The sequence below is a fragment of the Neofelis nebulosa genome, chromosome 2, assembly GCF_028018385.1.
Source record: "Neofelis nebulosa isolate mNeoNeb1 chromosome 2, mNeoNeb1.pri, whole genome shotgun sequence".
Taxonomy (NCBI): domain Eukaryota; kingdom Metazoa; phylum Chordata; class Mammalia; order Carnivora; family Felidae; genus Neofelis; species Neofelis nebulosa.
The window spans coordinates 204,917,181-204,932,791 of NC_080783.1; the positions used below are offsets into that span (position 1 = coordinate 204,917,181).

Genomic DNA, 15,611 nt, shown 5'->3' on the forward strand with positions numbered 1-15,611 from the left:
GTCACCACTAAGACACCGAAAAGTTAGCACCCAGATCTAAAATGTGAACATCTCCCCTGCTCTGGGTCCATCACCTCTCATTGGACTATTTGGACAGCTCCCTTCATCTTCTCACTGCCACCCATTCTTCTCCGTCCCATCCTATCAGTGGTTCTCAAAGTGTGGTCCTCTGACCGGCATTACCTGAGAACTTGTGTGAAATGCATATTCTCAGGTTCTGCCCCAGACCTTCTGAAACTCAGGGCGGGACCCAGAATCTGTAACATAGTGAACCCTTCAGGTGATTCTAATGCAGCTGAAGTTTGAGTGCTCATGCCCTCTACCACCCCCAGAGAGTTCCTTCTAAAATGCAGGGTTTTGGGGCGCCTGGGTGGCTCAGTCGATTGGGCGTCCGACTTCGGCCCAAGTCATGATCTCACGGTTTGTGGTTTCAAGCCTCGCGTCGGGCTCTGTGCTGACAGATCAGGGCCTGGAGACTGCTTTGAATTCTGTGTCTCCCTCTCTCTCTGCCCCTTCCCTACTCACGCTCAGTCTCTGTCTCTCAAAAATAAATAAACATTGAAAAAAAAATTTTTAATGCAGGTTTTTTTTTTTTTTAATGTTTATTTATTTTTGGGAAAGAGAGAAGAGAGCAGGGGAAGGGCAGAGAGAGAGGGAGACAGAGGATCTAAAGCAGGCTCTGTGCTGACAGCAGTGAGCCCGATGCCAGACTTGAACTCACGAACCGTGAGATCATGCCCTGAGCCAAAGTCAGATGTTTAACCAACTGAGCCACCCAGGCGCCCCTAACATGCAGTTCTGATCGTGTCACTCCTACTTAATGGATGGCTCCTCCCTGCCCTCAGGGCCCCTTCACTTGGCATGAACGTCCATTTACAACATTACTAGTGGCTTACCCTCCCTTTTCACCTCACTGGCCACTCCATCCCACTACCCATAGCCACACTGGACTTCTTGGATCCTGAAAACATGTTTTTCCTCTGCTGAGTCTTTATACATACTGTTCACTTCACCCAGCATGCCCTTGCCTCCATTTCAGCTGAGCAGGTGCCTGCTTCTTCCTTAAGGCCCAGTTCAAGAGTCTTTTTTATAGAGTTTTCTTAGACACTAACATGTAAGCATTAATGTTTTGTACATAGATATGGTTATCTATGGGTTATTGAATACCTGCTATGTGCTAGGCACGGAGGAGACAGAAGTAAATAAGAATGGTCCCCATCCCTAGGATGTTCATGAGACACAAATGCATAAAAATATAGTCACAGATAATGTGATGGTTGCAGTAATATGCGTTTTAGGAGTTAGGAGGGTGGTCATTAGGGAGGGCTTCCTGGAGGAGGTGAAAGCCTGGGACATTAGCAAAGACAACATAAAAAAAGATGTCACATATTGAGCTTTGTGTGTGTCTGGGCTCAGCACCATGCTAAATCCTTCACACAACATAATCTCTGACTTCATAAAGTCAGTGTTCTTGTTGCCACCACTTTACAGATGAAGAAACAGCTTAAATGAATGCTCAGGTAACCCTCATACTTTGCTCATGGGAATGTAAAATGGTACAGCCACTTTCGAAAGGATTTTTGGCACAAAGATAAGCTTAAAACTATCGTAGGACTTGGTGATGGTGACCCTTAGGTGTCTACTCAAGAGAAATGAAAACATATGTCCGTGCAAAGACAAGACTTGCACATGAGTGTTCATTGCAGCATTATTCATGATAGCCCCAAGCTGGAAACATCTAAATATCCATCAATTGGCTCCTCTGAATAGAGTTGCAAAAATTCTCAACAAAATACTAGCAAGCCAAATCTAGCAATGTGTAAGTAAAAAGGACTGTACGCCATGGGATTTATCCCAGAAACGCAAGGCTGGTTTAAAATCTGAAAATCAACTAATGTAATGTATCATATCAGTAGAATGAAGGATGAAAACCACATGATCATCTCAGTAGATGCAGAAAAAACATTTAACAAAATTCCATACCCCTTCATGATTGAAAACACACACACACACACACACACACACACACTCCTACACTGAAACTAATATAATAACTATACTAGAATTAAAATAAAAAACTTAAAAAGAAACCTCAACAAACTAAGGATAGAAGGGAACTTTCTCAACCTGATAAATGGCATCTATGAAAAATCCACAGCTAGCATCATACTCAATTGTGAAATACTGAATGCTTTCTCTCCTAGATCAGAAACAAGATAAGGAGATCTACTCCCTCTGTTTCTATCCAGCATTATACTGGAGGTTCTAACCAGGGCAATTAGGCAAGAAAATTAAATAAAAGTCATGCAGATGGGAAGTAAGAAAAACTAGCTCTATTTGCAGATAACATGATCTTGTATATAGAAAATCCTAAGGAATCCATTAAAAAATATAAAACTAATAAATGAGTTCGGTAAGGTTGTAGGATATAAAATCAACATACAATAACCAGTTGTAATTTTATGTACTAGCAATGAAAAACCCCAAAAATGAAATTAAGTAAACAATTTAAATTATAGTAGCATCAAAAATAATAAAACAGTTAAGAATAAGGTTAACAAGGGGCGCCTGGGTGGCTCGGTTAGTTAAGCTTTTGACTCTTGGTTTCGGCTCAGGCCATGATCTTGTGGCTTTGTGAGTTCGAGCTCCGCATCAGGCCATGTGCTGGCAGCATGCAGCCAGCTTAGAATTCTCTCTCCATCTCTCTCTGCCTCTTCCCCACTCACGTAAAATGAAATAAAGAATAAGGTTAATACTAAAGAAGTGCAAAACTTATATTCTGGAAACTACAACGCATTGTTGGAAGAAATTAAAGAATACCCAAATAAATAAAAAGACAGCTCAATAGTAAAAATATAAATAACCCAATTAAAAAAAGGTCAAAGGCTATGAATAAGCATTTCTCCAAAGAAGATATACAAATGGCCAAAAAGCACATGAAAAGATCTCAGCAACATTAGCCACCCATCAGGGAAATGCAAATCAAAACCGTGAGATATTGATATCGGGGCACCTGGCTGGTTCAGTCAGTAGAGTATAAGACTCTTGATCTCAGGGTTGTAAGTTCAAGCCCCACATTGGGTGTAGAAATCACTTAAAATAAATATCTTAAAATGACAAGATAATCGCCTTTTATCTACTAGGATGGCGATAACCAGCAAGACAATAAAAAGTGCTGTGGAGGGGCGCCTGGGTGGCTCAGTCGGTTAAGCTGCTGAGTTTGGCTCAGGTCATGATCTCATGGCTCTTGAGTTCAAGTGCCACGTTGGGCTTTGTGCTAACAACTCCGGGCCTGGAGCCCGCTTTGGACTCTGTGTCTCCCTCTTTCTCTGCCCCTCCCTTGTCGTGCTCTGTCTCCCTCTCCTTCAAAAATAAACACTGGGGCACCTGGGTGGCTCAGTCGGCTGGGCTTCCGACTTGGGCTCAGGTCATGATCTCATGGTTGGTGAGTTCGAGCCCCGTGTCTGGTTCTGGGCTGACAGCTCGGGGCATGGAGCCTGCTTTGGATTCTGTCTCCCTCTCTCTCTGCCCCTCCCTCACTCATGCTTTGTCTCTCTCTCAAAAATAAACAAACATCAAATAAATAAATAGATAATTGAATAAACATTAAAAATTGTTTTTTAAAAGTGCTGTGGAGGGGCGCCTGGGTGGCGCAGTCGGTTAAGCGTCCGACTTCAGCCAGGTCACGATCTCGCGGTCCGTGAGTTCGAGCCCCGCGTCAGGCTCTGGGCTGATGGCTCGGAGCATGGAGCCTGTTTCCGATTCTGTGTCTCCCTCTGTCTCTGCCCCTCCCCCGTTCATGCTCTGTCTCTCTCTGTCCCAAAAATAAATAAATAAACGTTGAAAAAAAAAAAAAAAGTGCTGTGGAGAACTTGGAGCCCTTGTATACTGCTAGTGGGAATGTAAAATACAACGGCCACTTTGAAAACAGTTTGGCAATTTCTCAGAAAACTAAACATAGAACTACCATGGAGCCCAAGTAATTTCACTTCTAGGTATATACCCAAGAGAAATGAACACATATGTATGGCCACACAAAAACCACACAGATGTTTGTAGCAGCATTATTTACACTAATAGCCCAAGAGTGAAACAACCCAAATGTCTCTCCACTGATGAATGGACAAATAAACGATAGTATATCCATATAATGGAATGTTTTTAAGCAATAAAAAGACATGACGTACTGACATGTGCTACAACATGGATGAACCTTGAAAACATGATAAGTGAACGAAACCACACACAAATGGCCACATATTATATGATTTCATTTATATGAAATGCCCAGAATAGGTAAATCTATAGAGACTGAGGGTAACTTAGTGGTTGCTTAAGACTTTAGAAGAAGGGGAAGGGAGAAGGGGAGTGACTGCTAATGGGTACAGGGTTTTATTGGGAGGGAGTAATGAAAACACTCTGAAATTGACATGGTGATTGACATACAACTATGAATATCCTAAAAACCACGGAATTGTATACTTTCAGTAGGTGAATTGTATGGTATATGAGTTATAACTCAATAAAGCTATTATTTTACAAAAGGACATAGGGATCTTATTGGGGGCATGAAAATGTTCTAAAGCTGATTTATGGTAATGGTTGTAGTTACTTGATAAAATTTCTAGAAATCATTTCATTGTACACCTGAAATAGGTTAAAAAAAATTTTTTTTTGAGAGAGAGACAGAGAGAGAGAGCGAGCCCGAGCAGGGAAGAGACAGAGGTTGACAGAATCTTAAACGGTCTTCATGCCCAGCATGGAGCCTGATATAGGGCTCAGTCTCTTAACCACAACATCATGAACTGAGCCAAAATCAAGAATTGGACATTTAACCAACTGAGTGACCCAGATACCTCAGGTGAATTTTATATTATGTAAACTATACCTCAATAAAGTTGTTTTAAAAAAACAAAGAGTTTCCAGGTAATGCAACCAATGAGAGGCAAGGCTGAAAATGTATGTGAAAGGGAGAAGTTTCTAGAAAATAATAAATTTACCCAAATTGACTCAAAAAGAAATAGAAATCATTAACTTGTATTGATGTTCAAGAGGTTCTGACTCCAAACTGATGCCAGAGCCAGATGGATTTATAGGCAGGTTTTTTTTTCATTTTTAAAGTTTTTAAATTAATTCATTCATTAATTATTCTGAGAGAGATAGAGTGAGCGGGGGAGGGGCATAGAGAGAGGGAGAGAGAGAATCCCAAGCAGGTTCCGCACTGTCAGCATGGAGCCCGATGTGGGACTCAAACTCACGAACCATGACCTGAGCCAAAACCAAGAGTCACATGCTTAACCGACTGAGCCACCTAGGCGCCCATACAGGCAAGTTTTATTGAACCCTGATCTTGAACCTGTACATGTTTCAGAGAATGAGACAAAGGGAAGTCATCCAATTTTTTTTTTTATAGGTAGGTTAACCTAGATCTCCAAAGCAGAAAAGGACGATACAAGAAAAGAAAATTGCAGGGGGAATTCTTTTAAACATAGAGACACAAATCCTAAACAAAAATTAGCCAATTAAATAGAGCCTTTAAAAAAAAAAATAATAGCCAAGTTAGACTGATCCCAGGAGTGCAAACACGTTATCTGCACATTTGCTGCAAAACTCCAAGCTGTTCTCATGTGCAGAATGCAAGATAGAAATGCTACTGGGTGCCTGGGTGGCTCAGTTGGTTAGGTGTCCAACTTTGGCTCAGGTCATGACTCAGGGTTCCTGAGTTCTCGAGCCCCTGTCAGGCTCTGTGCCTACAGCTCAGAGCCTGGAGCCTGTTTCAGATTCTGTGGCTCCCTCTCTCTCTGCCCCTTCCCCCTGACCCTCTCTCAAAAATAAACGCACATTAAAAAAAAATGCTACTTTTGGGGGTACCTGGGTGGCTCAGTTGGTTGAGTGTCTGATTCTTGATTTCGGCTTAGGGCATGATCCCAGGGTCATGCTATCAAGCCCCACATCAGTCTCTATGTTAAATGTGGAGCCTGCTTGGGATTCTCTCTCTCCCTCAAATAATAAAAAATTAAGAAATGCTACATGAGGGAAGTTTCCCCAAGAATCTGTTGTTCCTCGTTTATTCATTCAGCAAATATTTGGGTGCCTATTCAGTACTGGTTACTGTTTTGACACGAGTGCATAACATAAATGCCTGCCCGCAAAAAAGGAAAGAGAGCAATGTATATGCTCTTCTACATTACTACATTAACCAATTAAAGGAAAAAAACCATGTAACCATCTCCACAGATATGAGAAAAGCGCTTGAAAAATTCAACACTCATTTATGATTATTAAAAACCTGATACATGACAAGACCCAGGAGTTACTATTTTATAGCAAATATCGTATTTAATGGTAAAACCTTAGAAACAAGATACCTACTATCACTGTTACAAATCAACATCATCCTGGTGAACCGGGACAAAGCAATAAGACAAGAGGGAGAAAAAAGCCAGGATCTGACTGTCCCCAACCCAATGCAGTCGACTCCTGTGCTGTCCTTAGACGAGGGTCATTTATTTATCAGACATTTACTGAGCATCTACCCTGTGCCAGGGTGGGATCCTAACTACCGTTTCTTGTCAAGAGTATTGACCTATTTTAAGAATTGGCTTCTTCTTTCCATGGATGCACATGGCCTGGTAGGTGTGTCTGCAGCACAGCTCTTGAGGCACCTGAAGGGTTCTAGATTACAGCAAAGAGAGAAGACCAGACCTCCCTGGGGATTCTAAAGGAGAATTTCTAACAAGGCTCAGCAGTGTGACAATACTATTTTGTTATGTATATTCATACATTTTGTTTGCCTCTTGATCCTTCCATTAATCCTGGGGGAGTAGGATGCAGTGTCCTAGTAAATCTTAATTCACTGGTGTCAGTCTTAAGTCAATCTTCAAGTGACCACAGCCATGGGTGACCAGCAGGATGCCCAGCGTATCTGCTGGCCAGTGGGGCTGTGTTGACCCAATCAAAGCACACATCTCTCCTGGTGCATGCACTCACACGCATGCGCGCGAACACGTGTGCGTGTTCGTGTGTGTGTGTGCGCGCGCGCGCGGGTGTGTTCCTTCAAAGGGATCACTAATCACCAGGAAGGTTATTTTATTTCCAACATGGGGACCACTGCCCTCTGGTGGCCACTCTGCCAAATGCCGAATTTAGGAAAAGTATTACCCTTTATTGAGACCATTAGGAACCAAGTTTTATTTAATCTCCATAAAACCTTATAGAATAGGTATTATCCCCAGTGCGGCTCAGAGAGGTGAAGTTACTTGCCTGAGGTCACACAACCAGAAGTGGTGGACAGGCTGTGATGGGTGAGGCAGTTTAGGGGGAGGAAGAGGGGCCCCTCATCTGCTTCACCCTAATCCCAGCCCTGGTGATGGCATGGGACTGGAATCGGGTCAGCCAAGCTCCTAGGCTCATGATCTTAACCACCTGGTGACCCAGCCTCCTAACAGTCATTATGGGGGTTCCATTCTAACCTTGGATGTTTCCTTTCTGTGTACAATCCTAGATGCTTGTAAAGCAAAGACACAGCCTTTTGCCCATGAAGAACGTGACTTGTGTCCTGCAAATGTAAGTTGTGAAAAGACACCTTGCTCCATGGAGTGCCTGGCTGGCTCAGTTGGTAGAGCATGAGACTCTTGATCTCAGGGTCGTGAGTTCAAACCCCATGTTGGGCATGGAGCCTACTTAAAAAAACAAAACAAAAACCCACCTTGCTCCAGGAGCAGCAAAGGAAGCATGGTGTGTGTATGTGTGTGTGTGTGTGTGTGTGTGTGTGTGTGTGTTTGGTGTTCTAAGGGAACAGGTCCTGAGGGGAAGCTGGAAGGCAGTGCAGTGTCCTGGCCACAAGGAGTCTTCTTCCCCGGGCAGTGCATCCCCCGAGACAGGCCAGTCACCACCAGGCAGGCTCCTTAGAGGTGCTGGGGAAACACTTGCTGGATAAATGACCATAAACTTGCAACAGCTGACCTGCTGTCCCTTGCAACGATACACATGATCGTTATTGCACCGTGTGGTCCTGAGGCGCAGAGGGAAAATGCTCGCGGTGTGAAGGTAATTAGCATTCCGCTGACCAGACATACCCAGCTTGGCTGTTTTAGCTCTTCTCAGTTTGCCAGCATTTTGCATCAGAATTCAAGTCAGCAGTTTTCCCTGAAACTAATACCCAAGTGTCTATTGAGCAGCCACTAGGAAGTCAAAACACAGGGAGAGGGCAATTGGCAGAGGGAGAGCTCTAGGCCATTTAGTCAGCACCAGCAGGGCGCCTGGTGCTGCCCTAAGCCTGGTCCTCTTTACTTCAACCCAGTGGGGCAGGAGGTGGGAAGAATGAATCCTTTCAGAGATGAGAAAGCAGCTCAGAGAGGGCAGGGGGTGTATCTAAAGTCACACAGTGAGAGGCAGAGCTGAGATCTGAGTCCAAGTCTAGCCTCACGCCAGCACCTCGACTTCTGTGCCTGTGGTCCTCAAAGAGTGTTCCCCCGACCAGCTGCAGCAGGATCACCTGGGCACTTGTTAGAAATGCAGATTACCAGGCTCCACGCAGAACTACTGAATCCGAAACCGTGGGTGTTGGACCCAGCAGCCTGTGTCTTAGCAAGCCCTCCAGGTGATTCTGTGTGGATCTCAAGTGTGAGACTCACAGACCATTGCTATTGTGGTCCCTGAGCCTCACCTGCCCGCAGCCAGATGGGGACCAACCGGAGTGGGACAAGCCAAATAACTCCGGTCAAGACATTTTAGGATAGTGCCAGGGGGAGGGAGAGAGTTCTGGGGCTTCTGAAAAGGTTTCATGAAAGAGATGACATGTGAGCCTGGCCACGACGAATGGAAGGACTTTAAGGATTATAAATGGAAGAAACGGGGCACCTGGGCGGCTCAATCAGTTAAGCGTCCGACTTCGGCTCAGGTCATGATCTCACGGTTCGTGGGTCTAAGCCCTGCCTGTGTCGGGCTTTGTGGTGACAGCTCAGAGCCTGGAGCCTGCTTCGGATTCTGTGTCTCCTTCTCTCTCTCTCTCTGCCCCTCCCCCACTCGTGCTTTTTCTCTCAAAAATGAAGAAACATTAAAAAATTTTTTAAATAAATAAATGGAAGAAAAAGCCTTTCAGGCAGAGCAGAGGCACGGAGGCCAGAGAGTGCCTGTTCGTAAGTGGGATAGAGGTCAGTTCATGAAAAGCTTTGCAGGCAAGGCTGAAGGGCCTGGCCCTTATCCTGGAGGCAGTGGGGGGCCGTGGTAGGTTTTTGAACAGAGGTACGCTCAGTGCAAAATTCCGGTGTTTCGCAGCATTTTCCTGCTCGCCCACTGTAGCAGGCAAAATAATGGTCCCCGAAGATGTCCATGTTCTAGTCCCCAGAGCCTGTGATTGTGTTATGTTACATGGCAAGGGGAAACGAAGATTGCAGACGGAGTTGAGGCTGATAATCAGCTGACCTTGAGATGGGGAGCTTGTTCTGGATTATCCAGGTGGGCCCAGTATAATCACAGGGTCCTAATAAGTGACAGAGGGAGGAAAGTCGGAGCCAGAGTCAGTGAGAGACTTCAAGATGTTGCACTGCTGCCTCTGGGGACGGAGGAAGGGGCCACGAGCCAGGAATGCAGGCGGCCTCTAGAAGCTGGAAAGGCAGGGCATCCAATGACCAGAGCCTCCAGAAGGAACCCAGTCTTGCCAACACCTTGATTTTAGCCCAGTGAGACCCATTTGAGGCTTCTGACCTCCAGAGCTATGGGATAAAGCTTCAGGAGACTGCAGAAAACTGTCTTCTTTTTTTCAACCAAAGACAATAACATCCGTCACCATTTTCTGAGTGCTTACGGTGCATACCTCACGAACATGCTCCCTTTAACCCTCACAACAGCCCCATGACATAGGCATTATTATCTCCATTTTCCATGTGGGGAAACTGAGGCTCGCCGGAATGAATAAGGAGTACAGCCAGCACTGAAGCCCAGGCCTGTCTCCAAAGCTTGTACCCACCAGGCTTGAGAGGACTTTAGACCACGGTGACAGCTTTCACTTGGGGGTGCCTGGAAGGGCTTCAGCGAAAGGAGGGCCTTTCCTGGCCGGAGCAGGGGCACACTGTTGGAGGGCCCCGGACCCCTGGACGTCCTCCCCTTCTAATGAGGAACTCGGCAAAGTCAAACTTGAACTTCTCGGCACAAACCCCCTCCCCCCTGCCTTGGATCTGCTTTCAACTAGGCCATGGAAGACTGACGCCCAGGTTCACAGCCAGATTGCTTGTGTTTGTCTCCTCGTCCCAGGTAAGTCCCTCACTACTCTCGGTTTTATTTCCTACTCTGTAAAATGGGGATAATAATAGTACCTACCTTTGAGAGTGTTCTATGGGTTATGGCACGTATGTAACAGACTTAACTCATTACCTATATGAAGCAAGTCTAAGCACCGTTATCACTATTTTCATTATCAGTTCATGTCGTGGGAGACCCGCCCCATCCCAAGCCTCCTTCTCAGGCACAGAGGAGGTGATCGACTGTGCAGATGAATTCCCACACATACGCTTTTAATATGAATATTTTTACGTGCTCACAAAATATTTCTTTAGGAGCTTTCAACCTTTTGTGGGTTTGGGGACCCTTTGGGACTCTAATGACAACTACAGACTTTTGTATGTGTGGTTAGTCCATACCCTTCTCTGAAAATTGCCCCTGGGTGCACAGGCATAGGTTCCTGCAGCTATGCTTGGACTCTGTGGGTGTTGGTGGGCCCCCACAGCTCGCAGGCAGCCTGGCTCACCCTAATGGGCATCCAGGGCTACTTTATCCAGCTTTCCAGCTGTGCAGGCTGTATACTGCCCCACTCTAAGGGGCGCCATGATGTAGACTACAATTCACAACCCTGGGGTTGTACAACATGGAGGCTTGTGAGCTTCTGATCCAGACTGGGGCTCCCCAACTGTCTCTCTCCCAAGGGAGTTTACGTGTTGAGAGTCTAAGATTAGTCTCTACTGGCAGCTCAAACTGAGGATACGTAAATGAAGACCATTTGGCCCTGGAGAGCAGCTGCTCTTGATTCTTGAGTGCTTTCCAGTCTCTCGTGGGACTCCTGGGTAGGAAAGATCTTGCACAACTTGAAACCACAGGATCATGGAGCTCACAGTCTGGCAAAGGGTGGGAGTGGGTCCTCACACACACACACACACACACACACACACACACACACACACGTGCACACGCAGGAAGTGAGGGGGAAAACATGGAAACATGAAACGTAATGAGAAAGCTCGGGAGCCTATGGGAAGGGCACCAAACCATCTCACAGCCTCAGGGAAGGCTTCCTAAGGCAGTGATATCTGTGACATCTGGGTCACGAGAATGAAGAGCAAACGGCCAGGCAAAGAAACTGGAAGAATAGTGCAGGGAAAAGTAACAGCCAGAGCGTGAGCAGAGAGGTGGCGGTCTGGTGGCCTTAGGAATTGGGCAGAGGTCAGTTTTCTTCTCCTGAAAGAGAGGATTGAAGAAGCAGATGTGGCTAGAGGGGAAGGGGCTTGTGGTCTTGCAAAAGAGTGCAGACTTGATCTTGAGGCAGGGGGCGGTGGGGGAGTCCCTTTTGCATCCATTTTCCCTCGGCAATCCTCGTTTTCACTTCTGGTCTTTGGTCTCATCTCATCCCACGACATGAAACGTGAATTCTCTACTCCCTGGAGCTCAGCCTCGAATCTTCAGAAGGTAGATTGTAGAGCAGAAGAAACAGGGATTTTGACATTAGATAAACCTGGATTCTAATTCTGTCCCTGCCACTCACTGGTGTAATTTTGGGCATCAGTAAACAGGAATAATAACACCTACTGGATCCAGCAAATATTTACTGCATGCCTACTATGGACCAGATGTGGGGACAATAGTTAACATTGCCAAATCCTTTCCATCCAGCACCTCATTTAATCATTTCTATAACATTATGAGGGAGATACCATTATTCCCCCATATTACAGATGAGGAAACTGAGGCCCACAGAGATTAAACAATTTACCCAAGGTAGATAGCAAAGCCAGGATTCAAACCCAGGCAGTCTGGTTCCAAAGCCTGGGTACATAACCAAGCTCTAATAAGGAAAGGAAGTCCCTTCTTTCAGAGAACTTATATTCTAATGGAGGGAGCAAACAATAAAAAAAATAAGACAAATAAGAAAAGCAGCATGTTAAAAGGCGTAAATGCTAAATAGGAAAAAATAGAGCAGGGTAAGGGTGACGGAGAGTATGGCAAGAGACAGGTGGTTGCAGTTTTAAATGAGATGGTCAGGATAAGCATCATCAAGGTGGTGACAGTTGAGCTAAGACTGGAAAAAAGTGAAGGAGTTGACCACGTGCATATCTGTGGAAAGAGCATTCTAGGCAGGGGGAGCAGCCAGTGCAAAGGTCCTGTGGCAAGAGTATGCCTAGTATGTTCAGAGAACAAGGAAGTCAGTGTGCCTTGCAGGCCATGTGGAAACTTGGCTTTTAGTCTGAGTGAAATGGGGAGCCATTCGAGGGTTTTAAGCAGTGAAATGACATGACATTTTGTATTCTGACATGATATTTTAAAGGATCACTTGCTTCTCTGTTGAGAGTAGACTATAGAGGAGCAAGGGTGGAAGCTGAGAGACCAATCAGAAGGTTCCTGAAGTCATCCAGGCACGAGATGATATGGCTTAAATCAGGCTGGTAGCAGTGAAGTGGTGAGGAGTGGTGGATTTGGAATCGATTTGGGGTATAGATCCAACAGATGTCTCGATGTGGGGAAGGAGGTTTGGGGAGGGAAATCTGAAGTTCAGCTTTAGATACGTTAAGTTCAAGATGCCCCATCTGACTTCCAGGATCTTCAAGGAGGCAGATGGATAGAAGAGGCTGAAGTTCAGGAGAGAGGCCCAGGCTGGCGTTACAAGTTTGGGAATCATCAGGATCTAAATGGTATTTAAAGTCACGGGATGAGGTGGGATCATCAAGGGCCTAAGCACACATAGGCGAGGAGGTGACCAAGGACCAGGGTCCTCAGTGTTAAGAAACCAGAAAGAACAGGAAGAACTGACATACATAGGAGATCAAGAAGAAGTCACCAGTGAGGGAGGAAGAAAATCAAGACAGTGTGGTGTCCTGAAGGCCAAAGGAAGAAAGTAGCATAAGAAGGCACAAGGAAGCTTCTGGAGGCCACGCAGGGTGAGAACTGAGCACTGACCATTGGGCTCAGCAATATAAGGGGTGTAGCAGTGACCTTAATGAGAGCAGCTGCAGTGGCTGGTGGGGGCAAGATTCTGATCAGGGGGAATGTAAGAGAATATTGAAGTTCAGGCCTCTCTCCAGAACTCCTACTTCTGTCCCCTGTGGCTCCGCGGCGCATGCTTCTGGGCCTCCCTGAGCTCGTCTCTCACCCTCCCCACCACTCAATCCCAGCAATATCCTGGGCTCTCCCTTTGATAGATGCAATTTGCCTGCGAGCCGAAATCGATCGAAGTTATTTTACCGGAAAGAAAAATATTGGAGGAGAGGAATTGGATACGGTGAATACAGCAGTGACTTTCAATGACTTCAGCTGCAAAGGGGAGCAGAGAAATGGGGCAGTAGCTGGAGGGAGAAGTCAAGAGGAAATGTTTTATCATGTGAGCTGTTGAGGCAAGTGTCTGTGCTGATGGGAGTGGATTTTCTGTATTGTCTTTCTTCCCTGTCTTTGCTCATTCTGTCCCCAGCTCCCTCAGATCCTTCGGGGCTCAGCTCAGGTGCCCTTTCTTCTCTGAAGCCTCCCCAGCTTCCCTGAGCCACACGTGGAAAGTCTCTCTTTTCCCCTCCCCCACCCCTAATTCTCAGAGCACCTCTTTTTTTTTTTTAATTTTTTTTTCAACGTTTTTTAATTTATTTTTGGGACAGAGAAAGACAGAGCATGAACGGGGGAGGGGCAGAGAGAGAGGGAGACACAGAATCGGAAACAGGCTCCAGGCTCCGAGCCATCAGCCCAGAGCTGACGCGGGGCTCGAACTCACGCACCGCGAGATCGTGACCTGGCTGAAGTCGGACGCTTAACCGACTGCGCCACCCAGGCGCCCCTTTTTTTTTTTTTTTTTTTAATGTTTATTCATTTTTGAGAGACAGAGCATGAGCAGGGAAGGGGCAGAGAGAGAGGGAGACGCAGAATCCGAAGCAGGCTCCAGGCTCTGAGCTGTCAGCACGGAGCCCGACGCGGGGCTCGAACTCACAAACCGTGAGATCATGACCTGAGCCGAAGTCGGGCGCTCGACCGACTGAGCCCCCCAGGCGCCCCTCAGAGCACCTCTTCAAGGGCCTTTACACGTTGCATCTTCTGATTATTTGAGTACAAGTTCCTTGAGAACTGCTCCATATCTTGCCCATCGTTGTAGCCACAGCTTCCCCATTCCTCATTTTCCGCTCAGGAATACACCTAGAATTGCTTGATGAATGTTGAGTGAACGAGTAAATTCTGGAGAGTCAGATTTGCCCAGGCTGGTCCAGGAACCTTGAGACAGCTATTTCATAAGGAGTGTGCCTCAAACGCTTCCCTTGAATAGTCCTAGTAAAGTGAGTGTTTATGTAGGGTGGTCTGGTAAACAACTTGAAGCAACTGGAAATTTCCTTGAAGGCACATGTTTTCTCTGGAAATTCCCCCAAATTGTGTAATTTATGCTGACACAGCCCTGGGTTTGTCTTATTTTCCCCCAAATACTGTAATTTACTTAATGTTTGTCATTTCGTTTCCTCCCCAAAGTCTTGAAATAAAACTTATGCTTCAGAAAGGGGGCCACCATAGTAGCACGTGTCTCTCAGTTTGAGTATCTGATAGAGGATTTGACATTGAAGTAGTTGCTTCACAAAACAGGAAGGAATTTGTTAGCCTGAAAGATATTACGACAGTATTCTGTCGTATATTTTTAAGTTTTATTTATTTATTTTGGGATAGAGCAAGAGAGCGCATAAGCATGGGAGGGACAGAGAGAGAGGGAGAGAGACCAACCCCAGCAGGCTCCATGCTGTCGGCATGGAGCCCCATGTAGGGCTCCATGTCACCAACCATGAGATCATGACCTGAGTCAAAACCAAGAGTCGGGCGCTTAATCGACTGAGCCACCCAAGCACCCCCAAGAGGCAATGTTTTTAAGTTAGGTAACATAGTTTGGTGATTAATAATAAAACAAAACAAAAAACAAACTCATGCAGACCTGGGTTGGGTTGGAATCTTGGTTATATTACTTGTTCATTCTGATTTTATACCAATTAACCTCTCTAAGCTTTAGCTTTCCCACCTGTGACACAGAGATAGCAAGAATAATGTTACCTGCCTCACTGGGTTGTTGGGAGTATTGAGTTAACTATTACTTGTATAGTCCTTGGCATTGTGACCGGTACATAGTAAGTTCTGGATAAATAAATAGGTAGGCCAGAGGCCCAGATCAGCAAACAGGTGGTTACAGTCCACAGTGAGAACTGCTGTAGCAGGGGATACCAGGGTCTGTAGGAGTGCCTAGAAGGACATTGGGGAAGGCTTCCTGAAGGAAGTGACATTGAATTTGGGCAGTTGAAAGGAGGTCAGGGGGTGTTATGGGTCAGCAGGAAGAATATCAAGAGGGCTCAGATCGTATCAGGGATGGGGTGGTGAGAGATAAGCCAGGAGCAGCT

General features: G+C 45.8%; 1 non-coding gene across 1 annotated transcript; it reads left to right on the top strand.

Annotated features, from left to right (window-relative positions):
• Positions 1-7,600: 7,600 nt before the first annotated feature.
• TRNAK-CUU (transfer RNA lysine (anticodon CUU)) lies at positions 7,601-7,673 on the top strand. The gene has a single exon. It is a non-coding gene; the product is annotated as a tRNA-Lys (tRNA).
• Positions 7,674-15,611: the final 7,938 nt, after the last annotated feature.